Raw genomic sequence first — 17,508 nt, 5'->3', positions numbered from 1 at the left:
ACAAGGATTTCAGCTGGGAGGAGTGTTTCACCTGCCCACATTTTAACACCATGAGGAGGGAGAGAGCAAGCATGTGGTTCACATATGGGCGACTTTAAAAGCAGGCACTATCGTGTGACAAGACTAAACTTAGGGAAACGTGTCTGCAGTGACACGGGGAGAAGACACCAAATTCCCACTGGGGAAGCTCCACGAAGACTTTGGAAGAGAGTGTTCATCTGGATCCACTTTCACACTCACAGAAACCTGCTCTTTCACAAACTTGGTCGTTTTGTGAAATGGCTTGGACTTGGACAGCACGGCGCCGTCCAAGGCCCTGAGGGCAGGAGGCCACTTCCCTTATACCACTGAACTACTTCTGGGTTGGCAGCAGCTACTGTCCCCACCCAGAGTGCCTTCCTTTTGTCTTAGCAGTTGTGAAGCGTGAGGAAGCACTGTCACCTGCCAGGCGCCTAGCCTCTCCCGCCTCCACTCGGCATGGCGGGGACCACCTGGCCTGCGGCTATGAGTGGGCTCAGCCGTGCTCTGGTCTCTGGCCAAGAGGGAGTTGAGGAACTTGGGTCTTATGCGTCAACACAGAGGAGTGCATAGAGAAAACAGGACCTAATTTGAAACTGGAGGCTCTGAATTTAAGTTCTGATTCAGCTGCTTCTTAGTTGTAAGCTTTTTAGACATCAATGGATTTTCTGGGCTTTATCTGGAAATTGGAGTTTCTTCATCTGGAAATTGGAGACATTAAGAACATCTGCTTTCCTACCTCAGTGAGGAAGTGAATGAACTACTACGGTATCATCTGGAAGCTGTGAATTCTGAATTGTTAGAGTTATGAGACTTGGCTTTGAATAGGAACACTGTGGTCTTTGTCTACGGTTAATTAATGCCGACTCTCTAGAACCATGGCTCTGCCTACACTGGTAGGCCAAATAGTAACAATAATGGCAACAACAACCTCTTGAAGAAGAAAAAGTCTGTAATAATATAATCATAATAGCTCAGTATTTGTTGAGAACCTTCTATGTGCTAGAACTAGTCTGCATGCTCAGATTCACCTCTTAACCACCTCTTAACCAGATTCAATACTTAACCACACCTCACGAGAACCACTATCACACCTGATCTCTGTCCCTGCACACCAGTCTGATGCATGGACTGAATGCGCCTGGATATCTGAACACTAATACATTCCACCTCCTGTTGGGATACCTTGCACTCTCATTTGGAACCTTCTCAATGTTAGCCAGCTGGACCTTCTTGAATTTTTACATACTCACAAGATGCCATGCTGGATGAGGCTTTCTCCAAACATAAGCAAGCATCAGGGTCTGACCTTGGGTTTATTCGTCCCAGTGCAGCCCAGGTGTTCATACCTGTTCCCAGTGATCCCAGCACCACCTGGGCTATAAGAACTGGGTTTCCCATGGTTCCAGTTATTGCTGAATAACAAATCATGGTAACTACCATTAGGCTGGCCACTACCAGCCTAGTGGTAGTGGCTTCCAACCACAACAATCATTTTATTATCTTTCATATTTTGTTTGGATCAGGAATTTGGGAAGCTACTGGGTGGCTGTGGCTTGGGGGGTCTGTCATGCAGTTGAAGTCAGTTGGTGGTGAGAGCTGAAATAGTGGGGAAACTGACAAACTGGGAACTGGCCAGAAATCTCTCTTCATGCAGTCTCAGGGCTTCTCCCTGTGGCTGTTCCATATGGACCAATTGGGCTTCCTCCCAGCATGGCAATCTCAGGGAAGTCAAGCTGTATACATGGCATCTCAGGGCTTTGGCATGAACATTCCAGTGAGTAAGGTAGAAACCATGGTACCATTTTTGACCCAGTCTTAGAAGACATATAGCATGACTTCTTCCACAGTCGCAAACATGTCAAGATGCAAAGGGAGGGAACATAGATTCCACCTCTCCATGAGAGGAGTGTTAAAGTTACAGTGTAAAATAAGCATGTGAGATAAGAGATATTACTGCAGCCATCTTTGGAAAGTACAATCTGTCATAGCTACTAGAGAAGAGGGTCTACTGGGAAATAAGACAGACTCAGCCCCTAGATGCCACAAAAGCATCTGGTCCTAATGTTCCCACTCTGCCCCATGAGGAAGGCTTAGATTTTTCACCATCATCTTATGTGGGCCTTGGTTTCCCACCATCTTTTCAGTTTCTCACTGAAACCCTAGCCCTAGACTTTGAAAATTCAGGCTTCCTCCCCTAGACCATGGCAGCTCTTCCCCTCCTAGCTGGACCCCATTCCTGAGGATTGCCAACTGACTACAGTGGACACATTGTGGCCCTAATCTATACCTGGCAAATGCCACTGAGAAGAACACCTGCCACTCCCACTTCTGCCCCTCTAGTACCCTCCTGCAATGACCATCCCAACCCAGACTGAGTTCAAATTCACTAAGTTGCCTATTTATTTTACCCATTTGTATGACTCCATTGATGATATCCAATGTGGGTTTCACCAAAGAAGCTGGCTGAACCTCAGAGTGTGCAGTATCATGATACTTAAGCAGGACACTTCAAGGTATGGGCCAAGACAGGACTCAGCTCTGCAATTTGCTAGCAATATAAATTTTAGACAAGTCACATGACACTCTGAATTCTTGTGATATGAGGATAAGAGTACTTTGCTGTGTTATATTTTTCTGCAGGCTCCAGCATATGAGCCTGAGGTGCATATGAAAATGAGTTGAAGACATGTATCATGTACCATGTAATTATTATTACGGTTGCCACCTAACATTGCTTCTCTATTCTCTTGCCCTGTCTACAGGGAAAGACAGTGTACCCTTCAGCTAAAATATGTCCGTTCTCTCTTAGCCAGCCTGCTCCAAGCCCAACAGACTGTCTGCTCATTTTTCTCTATCACACTCCTGCAGCAGGAGATTAGTGCAGTGAATGCCATCCTGGCCCCATCTCCTCTGCCCTCACCTCACAGGCTTGCTGTGGGCAATCTCAGCCTCTTTCCAGATACCCTGTTAATGCCACCCTAAAATCGGGTGACCTAAGTGGTTGGTCCCAAAGACCAGTCCCACATAGGTGGACACACTCAGGCCATGCTCCTTGAGTGAGCAGAGAGGCCTGCAGCTGGGCCTCCCCCACCACTCTGTGTTTACCCTGTCCTGCATTCCTGGGATACAGATGGGAACTGGGTACATAAGGACGGGCCAAGGCACCAAGGTGACAGCAATCAGCTGTGGATAAAAGAGCAGAGTCCTGGACAAGCACCTCATTCCTCTCCCACAAGATTCAGACCATTCCAGGACAAATTCCCAAGGATGTTGCATTATCCGCCTATCTGGACAGTCTGGCAGGAAGGAAACCTTTCAACAGCTCCAGCTTGATGTTTCTGGGCTCTGGGCTTTTCTCCTTACTCTGATCTTTCCCACACAAGAAAAAGGAGCTGCTGGCCGGCTCTGAAGATCTGGCCCGTTTGTGATGCAAAGCAGCTTATTTCTAACTTCAGAAGTGCCAATAGTACTGGAGGGGGCTGAGTGAGGGAAAGGACGATAGAATTGTTTATCTTTCAAGGAAACCCAGAGGGTAGAAACAGTCAAAAGATTAGCCTGGGTAGCTTTACTGCCAGGGATGGGTGGCAGGATGGGAACCTGCCTCCCGATTCTACCATGAATCAAGGGTTTTACAACTTTTACAGGCATTTCTCTTTACTCCTCAAAGTAGCTTCGGGGAGAAAAAGAATGACAGTTTAATCTCTCTATCTTCGCCAATTTTTATTTCCTCCTCCTGAACTACCCCCTCACCCTCCCTCCCAACCTAAAAAATCCATCTGGTGTCACTGAGGGCCAAGCAAGGGCCATGAACAGCCGCTGGAGGCTGATGCAGCCAGCGTGGGTTTGGGAGGAGCCTTGGGAGGATTGTCCTAGACTGGAGCTACTTGGCCAGTGGTGGGGCAGTGGTGGGCGTGCTGCATTAGAGGGACTAGGGGAGGTAGAAAAACAAAAAGTGATCCAGGACACATGAATGGGCCTGGAATAATGAGAAGGGAATGTGGCTAACAAAAGTGGCCAAAGTACACAAGAAAAGACAAAGAGAAGAGCCACCCTCGGAGGAAAGAGAACATGGAAGGAAAAGAAGATGGAGGAAAAGGAGGAGGAGGAGGCAGGGGGAGAAGAAAGTGCTAGAAAAGAGGAGAGAGTAAAAACAAGGCAGAGAGGTTTGGAGTGAGAGGAGTTAAAAGAGTACGACAGTAAAAGAAGTAGGACGAAAGGAAGGGAGAAATCACCAAATTATAAACAGGTTGTGCCCTAAAGACTTTCTTTACAATACGTAAGTTTAAAACTAAAACCCATCTCCATCCAAGACATTGACTCCCATGTTGACTAAGTTCCTAATGCGACCTGCAAAATGGGCCAACTTAGACGGATCCAAGTGTGAGCACCTCCTTACGCTTTGTACCTAGGCACCTCTCTGGCTTCAGCCTAGTCCTGACCCAGATACAAAATCTCCGGGCTCTCAACCCTGCCTGCACATTAGGATTTCCAGGGAAACTTTTTTGTTTGTTTGTTTTCCAGAGTCTCGCTCTGTCTGTCATCCAGGCTGGAGTGTAGTAGCATGATAATGGCTCACTGCAATCTCTGCCTCACAGGTTGAAGCAATTCTCCTGCCCCAGCCTCCCAAGTAGCTGGGACTACAGGTGTATGCCACTGTGCCCGGCTAATTTGTATATTTTCAGTAGAGACAGGGTTTCACCATGTTGCCTAGGCTGCTCTCGAACTCCTGACCTCAGGCGATCCGCCTGCTTCAGCCTCCCAAAGCGCTGGGATTACAGGCGTGAGCTGCCACGCCTGGCCAAGGGAAACTTAAAAAGTACCTATGCCTGGGTTCTTGCTTGGATGAGTTTAATCAGAACCTCTGCTGGAGGAACACATACAGGGTTTTAAAGCACATCCAGGTGATTTTAATGCACAGCCAGAGTTAAAAATCACTAATAGAACTTACACTGTAGCGTTCAGCTCTGGAGAGTGGGGCAGTGGTTAGTGGGCTTTTGGCCCTTATAAATAATATTGTTTCTAAGGGGAAATGTGTTTAGGTTTTAATTCCAGATGCCAGGCACTAACCAGCCCCCACACCCCCGTATCCCACATACCCACGTCTGCAACACTTATTTTGTCAATGGAAGTGGGAGGCACAATAGCTGGTGGAGCTTCCGCCTCCACCCCGAGTTCCAATGGGAGGCCCCCATTCCGTTCCCAGTGTGGCGAGGGCCATCCAGTCACGTGTGGGATACTTGAGTGTTTCCAAGTCAGGGAGTTCTTACTCAAGATTGGTTAAAGCTGAAAGAAAAGAGAAAACAAACTGTGTCAACGTGAGTCTCACTTGGATAAAAAATAAATAAACATACAATAAGTAAAAGAAACAATGTATCAATAATAAATGCCAGAGATGGAGGCTCCATAAGAAATGGCAGAACCTTCAAGTCAACAAACAGGGCCGGGCACCGTGGCTCACGCCTGTAATCCCAACACTTTGGGAGGCTGAGGCAGGCGGAACACGAGATCAAGAAATCAAGACCATCCTGGCCATCACGGTGAAACCTCGTCTCTACTAAAACTACAAAAATTAGCCGGGCGTGATGGCACATGCCAGTAGTCCCAGCTACTTGGGAGGCTGAGGCAGGAGAGTCGCTTGAACCCAGGAGACGGAGGTTGCGGGGAGCCGAGATGGCGCCGCTGCACTCCAGCCTCCATGGAGATAGAGCAAGACTCTGTCTCAAAAAACAAACAAACAAACAGGGAAGACACAGGCCTGGAAATGAAGTTGAAATGTGGCTTAACAATTCCATATTAGGAAACCTGTTGTGCCAAGACATCAAGAAAACTGGTTTTTTAAAGCTGTGTTAACTTGTGTTAGAGCTGCCAGACATAGCGAGATCATTCCAATCAAACCAATACACAGCCATTTCTCCTGGGGGAAAAGGGACAGGATGGAGCTTGAGCACTAAACACTGGAGAAACTTGGCATCATGTGGGGCTACTGAAGACTCCACGCAAACCTCTGCAGCCCACACGCTCCACCCACGAGCCGGCAACTGAAGGGTTAGGTCCCACTTCCTACGGATTCCGTGGAGATATGCACATGGGAAGCAGGATGTTGCCTGTGAACAACACCCAGGGAGACAGTTGGCAGCAGCACAAAGCTTCGTGAAATCCTTGAAGCCAACAAGACAGATCAGAACAGGCCAGAGGGTACAGCCAAAAACCTGTTATTTCTTCACCTCTTCCAGCATCACACAATATAAAATCAATCAAATAACTGAATTACACCAGCCACAGCCTAGGGAGGATTATGTAAATGGAGCCATTGTCTGGTGGCAAGGCAGGCTCCTCTGAATTCCGCTCTGAAGAGACTCTCTGGCCAGCAAAGGGGGGCCAGGGCTCTGGTGCCCAGCTGGTGGGCCCTGGGCCTGCGCAGAACAGAATCGCAGCTCATCCTTGCTGAGTAGGTTTCTCCCACCATGAGGGTGGCTGCTCCATGAGGGGCAGCCGGGCGGAAGAAGTCTGCACACCAGCCACCTTCTCTTACTCTAATTAGTAACAGGACAACACAGTTGTGCCTAAATGATTTGAATTCCTTTGTAAATCAGGCTCCATAGTTACCAAGATTGGAGATCTTTGCACATTCTCTCAGAATAAGGGGTTCACAGAGGGGCCCAGGAGGAGCAAGAAAGACGGCAGCCCAGCCAGGGGAGAACTGGGGCATGCCAGGGTAGTCCATAGCAACACCCTAGGCAAAGCAGCAGCTCCCGAGATCTGATCTTGTCCTTCAACAGCATGCGCTGTTGCTCCCATAATGGCAGGTCAACCATTCTCTGTTCAGATGCTACGGCCTCTTCAACAAATTCATCAATCTCATGGCTTCTGCCTTCTCACAGCTTCTGTTTCTTGTGCCATCTGCTTACTTGTCTCTATGTGCCTCTTAGCTTATGCACATCTCTAGAATCTGGCATATTTGAATGGCACTTAGTGACACTAAGACAGAGAGACTGATTAGTTCCATTAATTACTACTCTCTATGGACCTCTCTTATTCGACAGAAATCTCACTGCAGCCTCTCACTGGCTGCCTTTTGAGCCAGGCACCATCCTCTGGACCAGACTGCTAAGGTCAGAATAGAACAGGGTCATTGTGCAAAGCATGGCACCCCATGCATAAGGAATCGCCTGTGGCTTTGTTCAGGCAAAACACCTTGTACAGGACAATCTCAGCCTCCCTTGCTCTGTGACCCTGCTTTCCTTTTGTCAGTTTAAGACACACACACTCCTGGACAAGACACTAAAGCTATCATGAGCAGTGCACAGGAAAGCTATTGCATTACTAGAAGAGAAAGAACTCAAGTGGCTTCTAGAGCCGAATATCAAGGATTCTGGATTCTCATATGATAAAGTTGAAAATTACTGCACTGAGGTTGAATCAGGTGCAAAGGAAAGAATAGAATGTTAGAGAAGGGTAAGTAACAGTTATCCAGTGCTGGCCCTGGGTCAAGCTGTGACCCAGGGAGATAAGCACTCAACCAGCATTAACCACTACACGTAGCTCATGACATTCTGACGTCACTTGGGGCAGTCTGGCAAACCTGTTTGTTGACTGACTTCAAAGGACTTCCAACCTTTTCTCCCTTAACCACTATCACAGAAGCTGAAAAAGACTTTTCCAACTTCCCTCACAGGCGAGGAGTCTTGTGGTCCTGTTCTGGACAATAAAATACAATGGGAAGTCATGTGGGAGTTTTGGAAAAGTTGTTCATTTTCAGAGAAAAGGAGGAAGAAGCCCTAGAACATAGACCCTTTCCCCATGCATATACTTAAAAAAAAAAAAAATCCTGCTATCACCTCCCACTTCCACCCCCTGCTTTCTGCTGGGAATGAAGACTTAATACCTGGAGAGGCTAATGCCTTCTTATAAGATGAGGCAACAAACATGAAGATGAAATTAAAGATGGTGAACTTGTCAAAAAGAGCATGGGTTCCTGTTGAGCAGCTGAATCAACAAATCAACACCGGCTGCATATCCAAACTGATACAAGTAATATGACTATCCCCATCTTTTATAGAAGAAAAAGGAGGGTGGGTAAGCAACTGGTCGAAGATCTCTTAGCTACAAAAGGGCTTAGGGCTTAGTGCAAAACCAAGCCTGTTGATTCCAGAGACCGATCCATCATGATATGCTCCTCTCCAGACAGAAGAAACCTCAGAATTGAAAAGTTCATATTTAGAAGGACTCTTAAGCCTCTGTAGCCCAATTCCTTCCAATTAAGAGATAAGGTGCACAGTGATTAAGTGCTGGGCCCAAGTCTATTGGCTTTTGCCTCCTGAAGCTGAATCCTGACACTCATCCAGTGTTCTTTACATTATCCCATGCTCTCTCTCCCGGGAAAAATAAGAGACTATAATTCCTGTACAGTACCATGGTGGCTTCTACATTGCCTTAGCTAAGGATTTGTCATCTTGATTCATTTTGGGCCTCTGACACCACAGAAACCAAGACAGAAGAAAGGACAATAGTATTGCATTTCAGAAAGTTATCATGCTGGCCACATTACACTTCAATGTATTTAGACTATATTAAGCCAAGATATTTTATACCAGAAAATGTTACCTGAGAAGGAGTATTATTAGTGGCTTTTGCAATATTCACTCTAGGAGCCTGCAGCACAATCCCCTGAGGGAGAACAGTATTGCATTTGTAAAGCAATGGCAAACGCCATCCCTGAGGCAATTTCTATTATTAAGCTGCTCAAAAATAAACACATAAATAAACCAAACAAACAAAACTCTCCAATTTTCTAAAGAACTCAAGAAAATGAAAAGGTCTTTTTACACACATTTGCCACCTCCCCATAGTTTGTTGGCCATGATGAAGACTTCGGTTTTGAAAACCCAACTCTAAACATCTTTTTTCTTCCACACTCTGGCTCCTTTTCAAGCATCTCTTAACTCTCCCCAGAAGCTGCCATCATCCTATGATTGATGCATTTCTGGAGGTTCAGCTGAACTTGTCTGTTCACATTATCCAGCTGTTCAGTGCCTGTGGTTTTCACTAATGGTAGTTATATTTGATCATTCCCTTCTTGCCCCTAAACTTTCTGGCAATGCTCAAGAAAAATATGGAATGCAACTAGTACTGAGGGCCCTGCAAATTTAGCAAAGTTTAGGATAGGAAAACGTTCTGCATTTGCAATAATATAGGATTCAGGAGAAAACAAGAACACTCGTTCATTTATTTGTTCCACCAATAAATGTTGAGGACCTGTTGTATACCAAGGTCTCTGCTCAGCACTCTAGATGCTTTATTCCATTTAATAATGCTGCAAACTTAGAAGTTAAGCACTTCTATTATGCTCACTTTAATCAGGAAATTAAGGCATAGCAAAATAGAATAGCTTAACCAATGCAAAATATGATGGGGGACTTCAAGAAGCTTACAATCCCTCAGGGGAGGTAGCAAGTAGTACACACACACACACACACACACACACACACACAACAACACAAAGCAGAATGTATTCAATAGATGATCCAGTTTCAGAGCTCAGAGAAAGATATTGCAATTAGGCCTCACGGAAAAGATTGCATTTAATGCGGTTCTAGAAGATGGGTCAGATTGCTGCAAAGAGAAATAAAAGAGAAGCAGATCCCAGCACAGTAGAAGGAATGATATAAGTAAAAGGGTGGTGGCAGAGAAATATAGAACATGCTTGTAAATGGAGGATAAGCCAGTTTAGTAAGAGCAAAGGGTACAGGAATAGAGTAAAGGTGTTAGGACTGGTAAGGTAGGTTGGGTACAGGTCATGAGGTACCTAGAATGTCTATCTCAACCTGGAAATTATCAGAATCACAAAGAGGAGCCACTGAGTGGTTTTAGGAACCCATGATACTGTCCCAAGGCAGTAAGAAGAGTGTGTTTGACAGTAATACAAAGCGTGGAAAAGGAGGTGAGGCTGATGACTGCCAGTCCAGGCAGCCAGCAAGCACACGACGCCATGGCAAACAGTGAAGGCCTGAGCCACGGCGGAAGTGTTGAGGATGGAAAGAAGACCACAGACACAAAACCAATGGCAAAAACACCTGGCAATGGATAAGTGGGTGAATGAGGTGTCAAGAAATGATTAGATGCTGATGGTGCCACTAATACACATCCAGACAAAGCTCAGCATCTGGGAGTAAACTGTCAAGCCAAAAAATAGCAGTGCGAAGAACTTCCAGTTTAAAATGACACCTGCCTGGCAGTCCATGACTCAACCTCTCCCAATTTCCCAGTAAATATATGTACATTCCCCACTACATGTTTTAAATAATTAAATTCAAAATTAGCATAAATACAGAAATGGAATTGCCAAACTATGGAGAAACATTTTTACCAACTTCAAGAGAGAGGAAGGTGGATTCAGAGAAACAGTGAGTGGCCAAGCTACAGGTGCTCTCCTGAAGCAGGGAAGCCCATACATGGAAAAGAAAGTGAGGTGGCTTCTGGTCCTTTCCCACTGTCTGCCCTGTCTCAAAGGCCCAGGTCAGTGCTGAACAGTAAGTTCTATTATGCAAGTGTTTATTTCTAAGGTGCCAGAATAAAACACCAATCACCTGTTCTCTACCACGTCCTCTCCCACTAACCCCACCCCACTCACATTTTCTATCGCATCTGTGAACTGAAAGCAATGAGCAGGAAGCTGTCGGAGTCTAGAATCATGCTCTGCATCCTAGGGGATGTAGCCCTCATATTGAAGCTACATAAGCAAGAAAAAAGACTCTAAGAAATCCAACAACAGTGTGTGCTGGGCTTCTAAATTTCCACCAGCTCCCTTAGTTCAAAGTGTCAAATAATCAAGCAAGAGAATGAGATCTCATTTCTCTACAGCAGAGCCACAAAATCTGTGTGTTGGCAAACACTGAATGCAGAAGGAACTTGTCTAATCTAAGGATTAGTAAACAACAAACTAAATAGAGGGCCTATGAAAAAAAGTATGAAACCTCAGGGGAAAGGGAACAATATCCCAAAGATCAAGAAGATGAACACACCTTTGAAGATGATTTACTCTCAAAAAAAAGAGAAAATAGTATGAAATATTTTATTATTTTCAGTAGGATCTAAGAATATATGGCCTCTCTGAAACAGGAGCAGAAAGCCAAAAAGCTGAACTGAAAGAACGTGATGAGATGAAAAGACAACGCCATGGAACGTAAAGACAATAAACCCAGGTGAAAAGGAAGTTGGGTGAGATAAGGAGGCTGAAATTACAATATGAGAAATGAAGTCAGCACTGAGGGCAGTAAAATGGACCTTGGGAAATCTAACCAGTAATATGCAGAATGGAGTTGACAGAAGATAAAAGGGGGAGGGAGGGCAAAAAAAAATGTGTCATTTTTTAAGGCAAATGGGAAGATGATATTTGTAAAGCACAAAGAAAGGCAATTCAATCTGCAAATAATAGGTGTTACCAAAGGCAAGAACAAAGAACCAAGTTACCAAGACAAAGAACCAAAACACAGTAGGACCGGAGCAATGATCACAGATGTAATTTGAATGTAGTAGACATAAACTTCTCTAAGAAATCTACTTAATTTTTCTGTCTCAGGACTGTTGTCTTTAAAGTGGGGGTTTAGAGCATAATGCAGAGAGTTTTATGAATACTTGAAGGAGCGCCTATATATTATTTTCTTGGCTTCAATATGGGTAGATAGTAAATGCTAAGTAACATCAGTTGTGATTTATTATTACTCTATAATAGCTCATACAAATCAGTAAATAGAAAAAAATAAAAGTACTGAAAACGTGATGAGTTCATTCATGAAATAAAACTATGAGTAGCATATAAGCATATGAAAAATATTCGCCTCATTAGGAATCAAAGAAATCCAAATTAAAGCAATGAGTTACAACTTTTCCAATAACAAATTAGCTATGGTTTTTCTTTCTTTAATCACGATGCTCTACATTGAGAAAAGTGTACTGAAATCCCACTCCTTTGTTGGTGGGACTCTAAATTTGTTCAACCTTACATCTGATATTTATAGATCAAGGAGATTAAAGAGATTTATATTTTTGTTATGGACTGAAGCCTTGTGTCCCCCAGAAATCCACATGTTAAAGCCCTAACCCCCAATGTGACTGTATTTGGAGACAAAGTCTGGGAGGAGGTGATAAAGGTTAAATGAAGTCATAAGGGTGGGGCCATAACTGATTAACTGATAGGACTGGTGGTCATATAAGAAGAGGAAGAAACACCAGAGCTGTCCCTCCACCATGTAAGAATACAGCAAGAAGGCTGCCATCTGCAAACCAGGAAGAGAGCCCTCACCAGAGCTGGCACCTTGAACTGGGACTTCCAACCTCAAGACCTGTGAGAAAATAAATTTCTGTTGTTTAAGCCACCAAATCTGCAGTATTTTGTTATGACACCCCAAACAAACTAATATGATTCTTTAACCAGAATCTCTTTCTAGGAGTCTATCCTAAGGAAGTAATCAGTGAAGCAGGCAAGGATTGAGGATGTAGCCTGTAGCATTACTGGAGTAGTTAAAAATAACGTTAATCTCTAACAACAGATGTTTGGAAAAGTACAAAATACATGTCATTGAGTCTTTTGCAATCATAAAAGCAAATTGTAAGTCTTATTTAATGGTGCAGTGGAGTAATTGTTATCTAATATTAATATAAAAGTAGAGCAAACTCTATATCAATATGATTCTCATTTTATTAAATTATTTATCAAGTATATCCACATAGAGAAAAGAATAAAAGGACATACATCAAAAAAATTTTAAAAATCAACTGGGCATGGAATATTATCTCCGATGGTAGAATTACAAGTAGGTCTTTTCTTTTTCTTTTCTTTCTCTCTTTTTTTTTTTTTTTTGAGGTGTTGTAAATCTTCAACAATCATCCTGCATTATTTTCACAATAATAAAATGCATTTTCTTTTTAAGCAAAACAGATGAATCTTGCTTCTGTCATTAGCTTGGAAAAGTCTTTAAAGAGAGCCTTGTTTCTTCATGTTATGCTTATGTCCTGCCTGTAAAGTTTTAGAGATATTATCTAGGTCATGCACCTGCATTCATAAAATAATGTCATAAAGAAGTTTTCACTACAGGATGCTGGCGTTGTCACTGTGTTGGTAACTCCTGCATGATCTTACCTACAATCCCCAAACAATTGGGCATGTACGTACCTAGGAGTTCTATAATAGAGCTTAGCAAAATTCTTGCTTTTGTCTTTAAGATATATCAGTCCCGTTGTGTGAGGTGGCTCATGCTTGTAATCCCAACAGTTTAGGAAGCTGACTTGGGAGGATTGCTTGAGCTCAGGAGTTCAGGACCTGCCCAGCCCAGGCAATATAGCAAGAGCTAGTTGCTAACTAAAAATATTTAAAATCAACTGGGCATGGTGGCATGCTCCTGTAGTCCCAGGTACTCAGGAGGCTGAGGTAGGAGGATCACTTAAGTCTGGGAGGGCAAGGCTGTAGTGAGCTGTGATCACACCACTGCACTCCAGCCTGGGTGACAGAGTGAGACCTTGTCTCAAAAAAATAAAAAATAAAATAAAGTGTATCAGTACAAAATCGGATCAGTTTCCTTCGAATTTCAAAAAAGTAAGTAAAGTAAACATGAGTATTTTCTTGAAAAAGACACCACAAATACACCAAAATGGAAAATATTTTGTAGAAGAGAGAAGAAATTTACTCTAGATTGTTTCAGAAGAAGGAACTAGAATCAAAGAGTGAAGCCAGAGGAAGGAAGATTTTGATGCAGAACTAAGAACTCACTAATTAGAGATTCCTTGCAAAGTATGAGTCCCCCATTACTGGTGATTAATAGCAAACAGATGACCATGTGTTTGGAAGGAAAACAGAAAGGTTTTAATAAAAATAAATAGGTTTAAATAAAATGAAAGTTATTTATTTATATATTTTTATTTTTTTACATCTCCCAAGTCTCCATCATTCACAGAAAGACAATTTCTACATTAAATTTGAACCAAACTGAAAGGCAGACTAGATAATCTTTAAGACAAAGTAGCTATATCATTTTTGGTCTCAACTGAGCACTTTTGAGAGAAAAGAAGTGATAATAATTACACTGAGACAGGGAATTTTCGGGTTAAACTGAAACGTATGATCATCCTACTCTAGGGTCTCTTCCAACTGTTTGACACTAACTAACTTCTATGTTCCTCAACCTTAAGTGTTTAATCCATGCTTCAGAGGCTAAACTGTTTCAGCACCTACCTTTGACTGGCTTAATTAAAATGGTCAGACATTCTGATGTATAACAACCTTCCTTTGAATGGCTGAAGCAGAGAGGAGGAGGAATGCCAAATTCCCCCAATAATTGGTCTTGGAGAAAAGAGAGAAATGAGCACAGGTAATTGGAAGCCTACAAGGCACATGGCAATGGCAACCCCAGAATTATTTTGAGTTCCAGTTAGCAGCATACCTAGGTGATTACTACTTGGATATTTCAGTGTTTCCCAAGTGTAGCTGGAATGTGTGGCTCTGATTGGTTTTCCAGCTGGAAATGTTACAGAAACAGGAAGATTTCTGCTTTCATGTGTCTTGTTGCATCCTGCCTCTGCTTGGCAGAAGCTCTGGTCTGACAGTCATGTACATCTCTTCCACTGTGCTTTAGGATGGACATGAGTAATTTAGGGTGAGCTACAGCAACACTCACAGAATCACCCCCGCAACAAACAAGGCCACCCCCAAGTACACCCTGTGTGGTTTCACTATGGATGATCACAGGGCCATCAGTTGGAAACAGGTGATAGAGAAGAGGTTAAAGGTAGGCTTTTGTGGACACCCATTGATGTGATATGATTTTTTAAGGGTCCCTACGTTTTCTGAACATCTCCTCATTGGCCTTTCAAAAGTACCATGGGCTAAGGCATCATGCTCTTATATTTCCTATTGGAATGCATAAGCATTTTATCCTAGAAGTAAGACAGGAATTGACTTGTGATCAATAGTGTTGATATTCCTGAACCCAGATTAGAAACTCTCCCAGGGCAGAGAGCCTTTTCGTCTTTTCGTGTGTTCTCGCGGCTTGGCAAAGAGTAGGAGGTAATGGTGTTGGTATAATAGTGTTGATAGTAATCATCATAATGGCTATTTTTAAAAAAAGAGAAGTTGTTTATTACAAACAGAAAGGGCAGGGCTGCCAAGAGAAGTTAGGAGAATTTTAAGAGGGAAAGAACCTTGTAATGACCCACAGATGCTATCAAACACGAACCCAGTTAGGACTGCTCAGCAAATAATTTTGAGCAGCTGGAAAGCAATCAGTCTATGCATGAGACTTTGTCTATTTCTGCTACTACAACAAGATACCTTAGACTTGGTAATTTATAAAAAACAGAAATTTGTTTCTTACAGTTCTGGAGGCTGGGGAGTCCAAGATAAAAACACCAGCATTTACTGTCTGGTAAGAGCCTTTTTGCTGCAAACTCATGTGGCAGAAGGAGTAAATGCTGTGTTCTCACATGATGGAAGGGCGAAAAGGGACAAATAGACTCCCTCAAGCGCTTGTATAAAGGCACGAATTCCATTCATGAGGGCAGAGCCTTCATGATCTAATCACCTCCTAAAGGCCCCAGCCTTAATATTATTGCATTAGGAATTCATTTTCAAATTGAAGTTTGGAGGGAGAAAGGAAAAGATCTAAAGGAGACTAGAAGCCTCTGACATGAATTAAATAGAGCTGAAGACAAACCATGCCTGGTTAGAAATTTTACCTAAAGCTTGGGAAATACAGAGAGAACAAAGGTGACCCTATACCTGAGCAGAGAACCAGGTCACATTCCCAAAAACCAAGAAGATGAGCTCTTTCTAGAGAGGTTTGTGTGTCAATTAATGGGTGATTGATTTAAATTGCAAGGAAAGAGTATATATTCTAAGGCATCCTTATTAAACTCTGGCAATTGAGCAGGAGGGAAGAACAAAATGTGCAGCTTATCTAAAAGCTAAATGGTGATAGCTTCAACTCTTTGTACCTTCAGGAAAGCCAGCACTTCCTTGAAGTTGTTCTAGCATCAATCCAGCATCAAGCTCCTTACCACAGTCAAAATCAGAGAACGTATTCTGTTTTTCCAGGGCAGCAAAACTGAGATATTTCACAGTGACCCTTGACCTGTTAAACCAGCCTCACCTCTAAGCTTTCCAAATAACAGCCAATAAGACGGCAACAACGAAAGCTCCTGGAATGAAGCCAAGCTATCATTTGAGGAGCAATGTCCAGGCCTGAACACCTCCCTGGGTACTGAGCTGATAAGGAGAAAAGGACAGTAGTAACGAGGCAACTTTTGCGTTAAGTATCAGCCAGGACAGGTACATTCTAGGGGTCCAACGCACTTCCCAGGTGCCCAGGAGCACAGCTTCAAGCAACTTGAAATAGGTAGGTACCTGGGGGACCTGAGTACTGCTGGCAGACTGGTGAGGCTCCAGAAATAGAATATGTGCAGTCTTCTTTCTAGCAAAGGTTATGGGTTGTTCAGAAAATCCATCAGGCAAGGTAAGAATAACCTGGCATAACAGGTGCTGTGGGCAGTTACAAACTGAAGAACAACCTACATGTGAGTATCTACTGAGGAAAGCACAATGTACCTCCCTCCTGACGGACTAGAGATGTTACCATCTTCATGAAGGATGCCAATGTGAAGCTAATACGCATCACTAAACACTGCTTTTTCTAATAGAAAACACTGTACTAGGAGCCAGGAGACTTTGGCTCCAGTCCCCACTTTGCCACCAGCTTGCCCTGTGACCATGGACAAGTTACTTTTCTCTTAATTTCCATGCCCAAAGCAGTGAATTAATGATACCTTCCTTTCCGGCTCCAATTAAGTCTTGATCACAGGGCTGGGCGCAGTGGTTCACGCCTATAATCCCAGCACTTTGGCAGGTCAAGGTGGGCGGATCACCTGAGGTCAGGAGTTAGAGACCAGCCTGGCCAACATGGCAAAACCCTGTCTCTACTAAACATACAAAATTAGCTGGGTGTGGTGGTGGGAGCCTGTGATCTCAGCTACTTGGGAGGCTGAGGCAGGACAATCGCTTGAACCCGTGAGGTGGACACACCTTTGCAATCCAGCCTGGGCAACAAGAGTGAAACTCCGTATCAAAAAAAAAAAAAAGTCTTGATCACAGGAGTATTGAATGAAATAATGTCTGTGAAAATTAGACAGTAGAATTCAAATGTAAGGCATTGTTATAATTCAACTGAAGACAGTTTTGTAGGATAAAAGCTAAACTAGTGGATCCAGTGCGGTGGCTCACACCTCTAATCCTAGTACTTTAGGAGACCGAGCCCAGCAGATCACTTGAGCCCAGGAGTTTGAGACCAGCCTGGGCAACGTGGTGAAACTCTGGCTCCACAAAAAATACATACAAAAAAAAATTAGCAGCCGGGCGCGGTGGCTCAAGCCTGTAATCCCAGCACTTTGGGAGGCCGAGATGGGTGGATCACGAGGTCAGGAGATCGAGACCATCCTGGCTAA

At 43.6% G+C, this 17,508-nt stretch overlaps 1 long non-coding RNA gene across 1 annotated transcript in view; it reads right to left on the bottom strand.

Annotated features, from left to right (window-relative positions):
• Window positions 1–5,158: 5,158 nt before the first annotated feature.
• LOC105551447 overlaps window positions 5,159–17,508 on the bottom strand; it is a 187,948-nt gene continuing 175,598 nt past the window's right edge. Inside the window, exon 3 of the long non-coding RNA XR_001007863.1 lies at window positions 5,159–5,304. This is a non-coding gene — a long non-coding RNA (uncharacterized LOC105551447). The remainder of the gene's footprint in view (window positions 5,305–17,508) is intronic.

Source organism: Mandrillus leucophaeus, unplaced genomic scaffold, assembly GCF_000951045.1.
Source record: "Mandrillus leucophaeus isolate KB7577 unplaced genomic scaffold, Mleu.le_1.0 Scaffold114, whole genome shotgun sequence".
NCBI classification, from domain to species: Eukaryota; Metazoa; Chordata; class Mammalia; order Primates; family Cercopithecidae; genus Mandrillus; species Mandrillus leucophaeus.
This window is presented reverse-complemented; position numbering and strand designations above follow the sequence as displayed.